Source organism: Acomys minous (genome assembly GCF_964271855.1).
Source record: "Acomys minous genome assembly, chromosome: 10".
In the NCBI taxonomy this organism is placed as follows: Eukaryota; Metazoa; Chordata; class Mammalia; order Rodentia; family Muridae; genus Acomys; species Acomys minous.
The window spans coordinates 111,233,991-111,245,710 of NC_140491.1; the positions used below are offsets into that span (position 1 = coordinate 111,233,991).

Below are 11,720 nucleotides of genomic sequence, written 5' to 3' on the forward strand. Positions count from 1 at the left end.
TCCTAAATGCATTGGTAACCTAAGTTACAAGTAACTTCACACACACACACACACACACACACACACACACATATGCATGCACGCACTCATGCGCGCACACACACAGTGTGGGGGAGTGTGTAGAGGATAAAAGTTGGGACAGTTTTCTGACTTTTTTTGGTTTTTCTTTTTCCCCCCTTTTAAAAAATTAATTTATTTATATTACATCTCAATGGTTATCTCATCCCTTGTATCCTCCCATTCCTCCCTCCCTCCCATTTTTCCCTTACTCCCCTCCCCTATGACTGTGACTGAGAGGGACTTCCTCTCCCTGTATATGCTCATAGGGTATCAAGTCTCTTCTTGGTCTGACATTATTTTTTCATACTGTTTTTCTTCCTTTTTTCTCTGTGTTAGGCAACACCACTTACCTTCAGGTTAGGCGGCCTGAAGTTAGCTTGGCAGTCTCTTTGTTATTGGTTACAGCATTTGTCCCATGCAAAGACTTGGCTTTACAAGTTTGACAACTCTTAGTTTGTGTGTCAGTACAGGTGCCCAGGTGCCCACGTGCCACAGTATAGATAAGGAGGTGAGAGGGCAACATTTAGGACTCAGTTTTCTCTTTTCATTGTCAGTTTTCAGCGCTAGAACTTAGGTTGCTGGGCTCTATATAACTTTATAGAGTTGACGAGATGGCTCAGAGGTTAAGAGCATTGACTGCTCTCCCAAAGGTCCTGAGTTCAATTCCCAGCAGCCACATGGTGACTCACAACCGGCTATAATGAGATCTGGTGCCCTCTTCTGGCTGTGCAGATGAAGATGTAGGGAGAACACGGTGTGCACGATAAATAAATACATCTTTGCGGGGTGGGGGGGGGAAGCTAACTTTATATACACAGAATACAAGGTGCTGGTTTGTGGGATGGTTGTAAAGTTAGTGTCCATTCTGGGTTGAGATTTCCTTATGAGGTCTTCCAAGTCTTCCATATCTTCCTAGTCATTTTTGACTGGACCCTAAGTACTATGAGTTCAGCCTGCGTAGGTGCTAGATTTGTTTTGTGTTGCCATTAAATCCCTTGAGCTTTGTTCCATGGGTAATTTGCTTAGACTTAGTTTGATTCTAAAAGCCAGGTCTTAGTTTAAGAAAGTTAGGTGTCACTAGACAGTATTTGATTTAGGACTAATTATTTCCCAGAGCTCAGTAAGACCCATCTGAGTACCCAACCAGTGTCGGAAGGCTTCCTGTCCTGTCTGGCAGGCGAGAGCAGCTGCCTTTTGCTGTCCTTTAATCCGTCCTGTTAAGAGTCCCTTCACTAAGCCAGGCAGTGGTGGCGCACGCCTTTAATCCCGGCACTCCAGAGGCAGAGGCAGGCGGAGCTCTGAGTTCGAGACCAGCCTGGTCTACAGAGGGTATTTAAGGACAGAAAAGGGTGCACAGGGAAACCCTATCTCACAAAAAGATAGCCTTCCCTTCTTTCCCATGTAGCAGGGGTCACTCTTTTGTTGAGTGGCAGTTTCTTTGCTCACTTTTCAGTTGTGTTAGGAAAGTAAGTCAGTCTTTGTCACTTCCTGTTGGCCAGAGACAGATCTCCTAAAGACTGGTGGAGGATGTGCAGGCAGGCAGAGGAAAAAAGTGGGGGCTTAGTGGATAGTGGCAAAGTTAACACAGCCAGTGCAGGGAATGGACAAGACAGCTTACCACCGAGAACCAAGTCAGTGGGTCTCAACCTTCCTAACGCTGCGACCCTTTAATACAGTTCCTCCTATTGTGGTGACCCCCGACTATTGTGTTTGCTCCTACTTCATGACTGTAATTTTTCGACTGTTGTGAACTGTGATGTAAATATCTATGTTTTCTGATGGTCTTAGTCGACTCCTGTGAAAGGGTTGTGAGACCCAGGCAAGGTGAAACAGAAAAGCTTCTATGAAAGTAAGCAAAAGTTCCCTATATAGACATGTAGAGTGTTGATGATAAAGGGTACAAGTGGGCAGAGTGGACATATTTAATCCTCTTTCCGTCAAAAAGCACTGTGCAGAGAGTTAAAAATAAATAAGTTAATAAACAAAACAAAACAAACCAGTCGGTGGTGTTCCCAGGGTATATGTCCAGCTCGCTTTCAGGTCCGTAACATGACAAATGACAGTTATATGGGGTTGCTTGGTGAAGCACTAATTTATTAACAGACATGGTGGATTTGTGGATTTCCCGAATCGTTTGTCTAATCCTCTTAAGGGCATTATATCACTAAGCGACCCCACTAAGTGTTTGATCAGTTTAATTAGAATGATCATTTGTCATACTTCAGAGGCCTTTGGCTCTTGCCTATGGGAGGATCGAAGGCAAAGATGTGTTTTTCTGCCATCTTTTAAAGTCATAGCTCAGGTTTTCAAAATCTACACACGATTGAGTTTATAACCTTTAGCTCTTCAGGTGCATGAAGTATGTTGGCTATCAGGTTATAAATCTAGTTTCCCCAACACTTTTTGGTAATTTTTTTTTCATAATTTGAAGGCTGTGTCATAGGATTTATCTTGAATAAGTCAGTAGCCAATGTTTGTCTTGTGTAAGGCATTATTTCCAGTAGATGGAAGGAAACAAAAGAACCTTCCCGAATTCTTGTGCAGCTAAAAACCTGCTGATCCTGTGTCAACACAAGAGAAAAAGAGAATACATCCAGTACTGAACAGTGTGTGCCTGGGAATGAGGAACTAATGAGAATAAACCCAAACTGTGAAAATCAGTTTTATTTTAGTCCTTGAAGGTCTTCTTTTTATACTGAACCAATGGGATAAGAAGTCAGAGCACAGGGCTGGAGAGATGGCTCAGTGGTTAAGGGCATGGCCTGCTCTTCCAAAGGTCCTGAGTTCAATTCCCAGCAACCACAGGGTGGCTCATAACCATCTGTAATGTGATATGACGCCCTCTTCTGGCTTGCAGGAGTACATGCAAGCAGAGCAGTGTGTACCTAATAATAAATAAATAAATCTAAAAAAAAAAAAAAAAGCCAGAGCACAAAACTGAGGCCATGAAAGCAAAACCGGGGTAACTAATATTTTACCCATCATTTAATTTTCTGATGTTCAAGATGAAAGGATAGAAAATTGGATTCCTGTTATAGCACGTACCAAATAGTTGAGCCTGCTTACCAATTGCTTTGATGACTTCTTCAACAGTTGCGTTCTTACAGGAATTACCTTCAGTTATAGTAAGACCCAACAAGCTTTTCTTTTGTCGGTGAGAAAGTCATGTGACCATGGAGTCCCGGAAGGCTGTGTGTGTGTGTGTGTGTGTGTGTGTGCACTTGCGAGTGCTGATTGACCTGTTCCTGACTCGATGGAAGTGTTTTGTTAAGGTAGTTTTTTTTTTCTTAAAGGTAGTTTTATAGTGTGCTTTACAATGTAGATTTCCCTAAAGATGTTTGCATTTCTCCACCCCGATTTTGACAGGGTCTTGCTCTGTAGTCTGGGCCTCAAGTTCAATATCCTCCTGCCTCAGCCTCCTGAGTCCTGGAATTATTGGCCGACACCACCACACCTGTTTGTCTCATGATTGATGTTGATGACGTTGGTCATTTCTGGTGGTGTTGTGTCTCCCTCTGAGGAGTTTCCTGATGTCCGTTTGTGTCATAGGTGAAGTATTACTTTTCTGTTTTAACTTAGTAGATAGTCAGGGGAGGTGCAATGAATGTGTGTATATGTTCTAACTGACACACACTGATTTCAGTATCCCCCCCCCCCCCACCCGTGGACGCTGTCTGTAACAAGCTGGACGCTGGACTGAGGCAATATGTGCTTCTACCTTCTGTGTTAGCTAGAATTCATCAGGGTGGGAAAGTGGTCCTCAGTATGTGTATGTGTGCATGCGTTTAAGGCTGGAGAAGTGGCTGTTTATTTTACCATATGGGTTATACCCGAATTCTAAGGATTTTTTTTCCCTGAAAACTATTGAAGCAAAAGACGCTGCCTCTTTTGCTGTCTGTCGTGAGGTTGCTTACAGCCTTCTGGGTCTCCATCGCCTCTACACTGTTGCTTCCTTCTTAGAAATAGCGACTGGCATCTCCTTCACTTAGTTGTTTTGATGCTTACCTCCCTGTCTCTATTTGTAATTACTTTTTTTAGTTGGAAGAATTTTATATTAAAAAAAAACTATTCTAGGGCACTAAGATAAACTTCCTACCAATGTAGCTCTGATCTGAGCTTTCTCTCTCCCACCACTTCAGCCCAATTGTATTTTGCTTAACTCGGCATCTTTGTTTTGTGTTAACTCTGACTGAATGCCATAGGCTGGGCAATTTATTTATTTATTTATTTATTTTTAAAAAGATTTATTTATTATTATGTATACAGTGTTGTCTGCTTGTACACCTGCAGGCCAGAAGAGGGCATCAGATCACATTATAGATGGTTGTGAGCCACCATGTGGTTGCTGGGAATTGAACTCGGGACCTTTGGAAGAGCAGGCGGTGCTCTTACCACTGAGCCATCTCTCCAGCCCCAGGCTGGGCAATTTATAAAGGATAAAAGTTTAATCAGCCTCCTGTTCTGGAGACTGGGGTCCCCAGGGCCCAGTAGCTGCTTCTGGAGAAAGCCTTGCTGATGATGTAGGCTTGAAGTTAAAGAAGTTTCTAATGATAGACCCAATCTTGCGGTGAGCACTAATCTATTAATCCAAGCTTGGGCTTGCCTATGCATCAGCACAAGACCCTCGTGATCTAGGCATCGTAGAGGTTCTCCCCCCCCAACCCCCCCACCCCCCAACCTGGTCCCACTCACCAACTCCCAGAGGGGATTGCATTTGTCGAGTGTGTTTGGTGGGGGCATTAAAATATTGCAATCGGGATTACAGTTGGTATTTATATTACTTAGGCCATGTAACTACAGCCCAGCCATGGAGTAGGGCATGTTTATTTTCCTCTTGTTGTGAAAGATTTTGCTTTCCTTAAGTGAATGGTTTTGTAAGTGTGTGTGTGTGTGTGTGTGTGTGTGTGTGTGTGTACGCGCGCGCGCAGTTCACATGGTTTTCCATGAGCTTATCATGAATTTCATTTCATCTGCTCTTACTAGTCACTCTATTTAAATTGTGGTTCTGGGTCTCAGCAGCTCTGGTATCAGGAGCAGATGAGAAAAGGGGGGGACACTTGGACCCTACCTTATCAGTGACATTTTAACTAGACCCTCCATTGCTTGTGAGCATGCTGGAGCACCAGTGGCCCTGAGTAAGTGTCCTCTGTTGATGTTTTGTCTGAGCCGGATGCTGTCTGTGCTCTATGAACCCTGTCAGTATTAGCTACACCCCCGCCTCTACAGCCAGGGCTCCCTCACACCTCACCCCTGCATCGCATCTGCTGCTTCCTAGTCCGTGGGGTCCCCTTTGTTGACTCTCTGCTTCTATTTCTCCTCCTCGTTCTGCCTTTTCCTGTCAGAATTTTCTTTGAGCTATCTGTAGACCCTTATTTTATTTAAAAGTGCTATTCAGAGAGTTTAAGGCACTCACATGGCGTTTCCTAGCAGGGCCCTGTAGAGCCAGTTGGATGACGAAGACTGCTCCTCTGTAGCACCCAATAGAGGGAAGACCCTGGGCAGAGTCTTCCAGGCTTCTGCCTGAAGCCTATAGTGTTTTCATTCTCTGCTAAGGCTTTGGGAGACGTATTAACTTTGTGTTTGTTTTGTTGTGTCTTGTCTCCCTCCATAGGATTGTTTGTGTGACACTGAAAAATAAGATTACATTAAAAAATAAAGGCTGTAAACAAAATTCAGAGTCAGCAGACACTTTCCAACTTATCGTCCCCTGCAGTTAAGACAAGTTTGTATATTTCTGTTTGACGATTCTGAAGGTTTTACTAGAGAAACAGAATCCAGAGAGTAGAAAGGATGTGATGACGGGCCCCGGCAAATTCGGGGAGGGCGCTGGCTGGGTGTGGCAGTGAGCCTTTCTTGATGTTGTGATCCGGTTCACTAGAGAAGCAACTTAAGGGAGAAAAGTTTGTTTTGGCTGATGATTTCAGAGGTGTCACTGTACAGGATGTTGATTCTGGGCCCCTTGTACCGCTCAACCTAGTGGTGGCCAATAGGATGTGCAGCACCGCTGTCAAGCCATGGTAGCCAGGATGTAAAGGGGGATCATAACAGGAAGGGACCCGGATAATAAAGTACAACCCCCCAAAACCAGTTTCCAGTGACCTTCAGGGACCCCTTTCTATAGTTTCTACTTCAAAGTAGTCTATATAAAAATTGAAACCATTAATAGTTAAGGCGTTGCTTAGGCAAGAACCCTCAGGATTTGATCAACTGTAGACAAAAAGACGCTTCTAGACACACCCAAATGTGTATTTTACTAATCTCTCATGCGTACTTAACCCAATTAACTTGATAATAAAGATTAACCATTACACTGGCCATATTTCCCCCTAGAGATACTCTCTGGTGGCCATCTGCTTAGTATTATAACTTGATAAGTGCCCAGTGTGCAGGCGCGTGTGTGGAACGTACAGTGGCGTGGGTGCACGCTGTCTCCTGGGGTGGAACAGAGGCTGAGACAAGGTCGGAGGTGAAGAAGATTGTCCAGCGCCAAGCTGCTAAGTTCAGATCTGGGTGTATCTGCATGGATAGAGCAAGCACAGAACCAAAGGGGTGCTGAACCCCCTAGTTAGCCCTGGGCAGGTCAAGCAGAGGGGCTGGTCATGCACAAAGTGGGGAGCAGTCGCTTGACTTCTAATGTGATTTCCAGGGCATTGGATAATAATTATGTCTATAGCCTATTGTCTTTGGGGGACAGTTCCTAGGTAGCCCTTCTGGGACTTGAGCTTTTACCCTACCCTGTTCTGAAGCACCTCGTGTGCCTCCTTCTTTGGATTTGGATTTCTCCAAGTGACAGCCATGGGCTCTAGTTCCCAACTCCTGCCCTGCTGCCTGGATTCAGCTTGACTCCAGAAATCTTTGGCTGCTGCTATGGAGACCAGCATATTCTCCACCGTGGGACTCCTGGCCAGGTAGAGAAGTCCTTGGAACAATAACTTACACTTCATTATATTATTTCATAAAAGCATTGCTAAAAATGGTTGTTGGGGGCTTCAGTTAAGTTCCATTTTGGCTTAACACATGGTCGAGACTCCACCATTACTACCTTTCCACTACCACTTTACCTACCTATCTATCTATCTATCTATCTATCTATCTATCTATCTATCTATCATCTATTCATTTATGAGATCCGAGTCTCACAATGTAGTCCTGGATAGCCTGGAATTCACTATGTAGATCAGGCTGTCTTCCCACTCAAAGAGATTCACCTGCCTCTGCCTCCTGGTGCTGGGATTAAAGGTATGCACCACCATGCCTGGCTACAATACATATATTGAAGTACAGTTATGTTTGAAGTTCTAGGGATTAGGTTTGAAAACAAAGTTTTATGCACAAGTCCCATTGGCTAGTTGGGGGGCTGCCTTGCAACAGCACGCAAAAGAGGAAAAAAATGTCATCGTCAAATATTCATTAGGCTCCCAGTTGCTCACCATGCTGTTGTGACTGCTGTATCTACGGGGCCTCTGCTGAGCCATTTTTATCACCTATAATAAGGTTGGCTTACAAATTGCCTTCTGCACCTCAACACATTTGAGCTTTTCCTGATACCCTGAGTGCCCTACTAACAGGGAAGACTAAGGCAAGGTGAGTTCCTAGTCTGAAAGAAGGAATAATTTTAACTTAAATGTGTCTTTTCCTGAGTGTCTTGTAGTCAGTGAGCCTGCACTAATTTGTACAATTCTTTTGGGGCCCAGGGCGGTCCTCTTAACTTAATACTTCCTGGTAGTTTGGTGTTTTCTTCCTTCCTTCCTTCCTTCCTTCCTTCCTTCCTTCCTTTCTTTCTTTCTTTTTTTTCCAGAGCTGAGGACTAAACCCAGGACCTTGCGCTTGCTAGGCAAGCGCTCGACCACTGAGCTAAATCTCCAACCAGCAAAGCACTTAGGATATAATGTGACACCCAGAGATTTTCAAAAAGATTAAAACGATGCGTTCTGATCTTCCACTTGCAACCAGTGGCCTGAACTAATTATACATAAAGGGCCAAGCCATTAGTGTTAATAGAAAGTGACTTCCAGCAAGTGACAGTTTGGCTCAAACACTCAGTAGCTGTTGCGAAGGGGCAATCAGTGGGGCGGGATGCGTTGTGTAAAAGACCTTACTGGAAGGTATTCCTGCTGCTTCAAGCTGCGGTTCCCCACAAGCCTGTACCCGCATACTTGGTCGTTTCCTTTTCAGTAAAAACATTCACCCCTTTGAACTGGTGGAGGTTGAACCTGAAGAGTTCGTGTGCAAGCAGGGGCCATGCAGACTGCTCCTCTTCCAGCTGTTTTGGGAGATTTTCTAGACACTTAAGATACCAGCGTTCCCAGGCCTCCGTGCTTGGCTCCTGCCTGATCCTCCCTTATGGCGTGACCTCATTAGGCTCTGACTCTGACTCTGTGCTAGCAAATCCCAGATGGACCAGCTGCCTTCTACATCCCAGAAGCATATTCCCTCCGGTTCTCTTATAAGGACTGTGAATTTGTGATGTCCCAAACAGTACCACGATCTTCCCTCACAGGTAGGGCCTCCTCTTGGTCCCCCCCCCCCCCCCCCGCCTCTAGATCACTGAACACAACTACAGGTCCTGTGCAGGCATCTTCTGACCACATTGTAGCCTGTGTCTAAGCCTCCACCACCTCTTTCCTGGAACACAATGGAAGCTATCTATGTGCTCTCTCCAAATGCAGTTTGCCCCCCTTCCAAACTGTCCATAGTGGCTAGAAAAGTGTTCATGTGTCATTCTGACCACGTCACCGTCTGCTTGTGCGTCCAGTCGATCCCCGTTACGTCTGGGGTGCTCTGCTTATACTCCGCCTGGCTGCCGTGTATTTACCCTTCTAGTAGTAGCATTAGTATCAGCCCTGAGGACTATTTCCAAAAGCCCTCTCCAGTTGGGAAGATTCCCCTACTAAATATGCCAACAGCATCCTGTATCTCCTAACACTCATTATGATTATAATTGAGTATTTGTATAATTACTGGTTTGATGCCCGATCCTCTCGCTAGCTGGTAAACTCCCTGAGAGCAGGGATCATGCCTGCCTGGCTCACCACTCAGTCCCCGGTGCCTTTCATAACAAGTATTTGCCAACTGAACGTATAATGAATGGGTTGGACAGAAGCTGCGGCATATGTTACGTGTACTTGTGCTTATGTTTGAAGATAGGGCTGATGTTCTAGGAACTCGAATGCTTCCCGCTCCGTAACGAGCGAGCGATACTGCGAAGGCCTTATTTAGAGTTTGTTAATTGTTCAGCTGTTTTTTTTTTCCCCTCCCTCTCCTCCACTTCATTCTAGAAGTGGACTGTAGTGGCTCAGCTTTGAGAAAAGGAACCAGTGAGTGGCAAAATGTGCAGTACAGAAAGCAGCTTATGTGATGGTCATGGTTTGGATACAGAATGCCGCATCCATAGCTGCATAGATTGAGGGCAAGGTGTCCAGGCATTGGAGCCACTTACTGAGAAGGGGTTGGATTGTGAGGGCCCTGATATGCTCAATGGATTAACCCCTTAATAGATTAATAACATGGCATTATGGGATGTTGAGTCTATTTGGAAGAAATAATAGATCACTGGGGTTGTGAAAACATGTCTTACTTTGGACCCCTCTGACTCTCTGCTTCCTGGATGCTGTGATGTGAATGGCTTCTGCCACGCCCTTCCTTCCTCTACAGTGCTTCTTCCTTGCTAGTTGCCTAAAAGGAAGGGAGCCGGCCAGTGACCGACGTCTCCGACACCCTGAGCCAAAGCAAATCTTTGCTCTTCTCCAATTGCTTTTCTCACCAATTGCATCACTGCAATGATAAACTAACCAGTGGTGGAGGGGCCAAGCTAGCCAAGTGTGGGAGCGATCTGTTGGGCCGCCGCCTGAAGGTGAGTCTCTTCTTTGGCAACCCAACATTTCTGGCATAGTCAGAGTCTTCCAGCTGATCTCACCAGCCCACCAGATTTTGAGTGAAGACCTCCTTAAAGTCAACTGGTTAGAGACTTCACTGACACCATTAATAATACCTTCGCAGCAACCTCCCCGTGAATGTTTAGTTAAATAATTGGAGGCTGGGGCTAATTGTCAAGTTGGTACATAAAACTGGGTACCTGCAAGTAAAACCAATAAGATCTCAGATAAAACATCCCCTGATCCTCAGGGTTTATAAGATTGGGGGATGTCAGTAAGTGCTGTGTTCAGGGGACTCAGTATTTGGTATGGGAATGGTTATATAACAAAGGGCTTACCTATTTTCCTGGATACTAAATTCCTGGATACTCATAATTGTACTCTTAAAACAAGCATGTGACTACTTCAGTGTGAATCAGTAATAAAATCCGAGGGGGAAAGTCTCCATTATGTCTAGTGCAGAGGGTTTCTACCTGTGAGTTTTGACCCCTTTTTTGGGGGAGGGTCACATATATATTTACATTATGATTCACAACAGTAGTAAAATTACAGTCATAAAGTAGCAACAAAATTAATTTTATGGTGCGGAGGGTCAATACAACCCAAGGAGCTTTATTAAAGGGCCGCAGTGTTAGGAAAGTTGAGAACCACTGCTTGAGTGCTGCTAAAAAGTAGGCAACTGTGTCTTCAGTGAAGGCCTGTTTGCAAGAACAGTGAACATTTACTAAGCTCTGAGCTAGAAAGTGGATTTTCAAGGTCAGACAGAGAACCACCCTGCATTGCAAGGCCTTATGCAGTTTATTTGGTAGACAAATGTCTCAGAGATTGATGAGGTTATATTTTAGAAAGTGAGCCAGATGTGCTGCGGTGTCAACTTATGAAGAACTGTGAACAATATGTTTGGGGTCCAGCATTCCTCTGCAGGCAGAGCAGAGGCCCCAAATATATTAAGTTGCTTAATTCTAACATCTTATTTCCAAATAAGCAGCCTGGAGAAGCAGGTGGATTGATCAGCCATGCCTGTATGCATTACTTTGCGTCTCAGTGGAAGATACTTCAGAGCTTTGGAAGGGACGTACTATTCCTTGCTGTCTTAGGGTTTCATTGGTGTGAATAGTCACCACGGCCATGGCAACTCTTATAAAGGAGAACGTTGAACTGGGGCTGGCTTACCAATTCAGAGGTTTAGTCCATTATCATCGTGGCAGAAAGCATGGCAGCACTCAGGCAGACATGGTGCTGGAGTAGGAACTGAGAGTTCTACATCTTGATCTGTAGGCAGCAGGAGACTGTGTTCCACACAGGGTGTAGCTTGAGCATATTGAAGACCTCAAAGCCCGCCTCCACACTGACACACTTCCTCCAACAAGGCCACACCTCCTAATAGTGCCACTCCCTATGGCCACGCATTCACACACATGAGTCTATGGGGGCCGAACCTCTTCAAACCACCACACTTGCTGTGTCAGGCATAGTCACTTGTGAGATTCTAGGTCCTCATGAGTACAGTTCACAGCTTACTCTTCCTGTGCTGTGACATAAGTTTTGTTAATGACTTGTAGGAGAGATAAACATGTTTCTGTGTTGATCGCAGGTGTGGGATAGGGAATAGACTTGTGAGAAAGCAGCATGTTTTCCACTTAGAAGTTGAACCACTTCATGAGGGAGCTTGGATGTTGTCAGCTGAAAACATCCTAGTAGAAACTCCGAGAGGATATGTATGTATGTATGTATGTATGTATGTATGAATGTATGTATATGCATATATGCATGTATATACATCTA

The 11,720-nt window shown here is 44.7% G+C and overlaps 1 protein-coding gene across 7 annotated transcripts in view; it reads left to right on the forward strand.

Moving 5' to 3' along the window:
- The window catches only part of OSBPL6 (oxysterol binding protein like 6), a 181,846-nt gene that overhangs the window by 15,748 nt on the left and 154,378 nt on the right, over nt 1–11,720 (forward strand). The window lies entirely within an intron of this gene.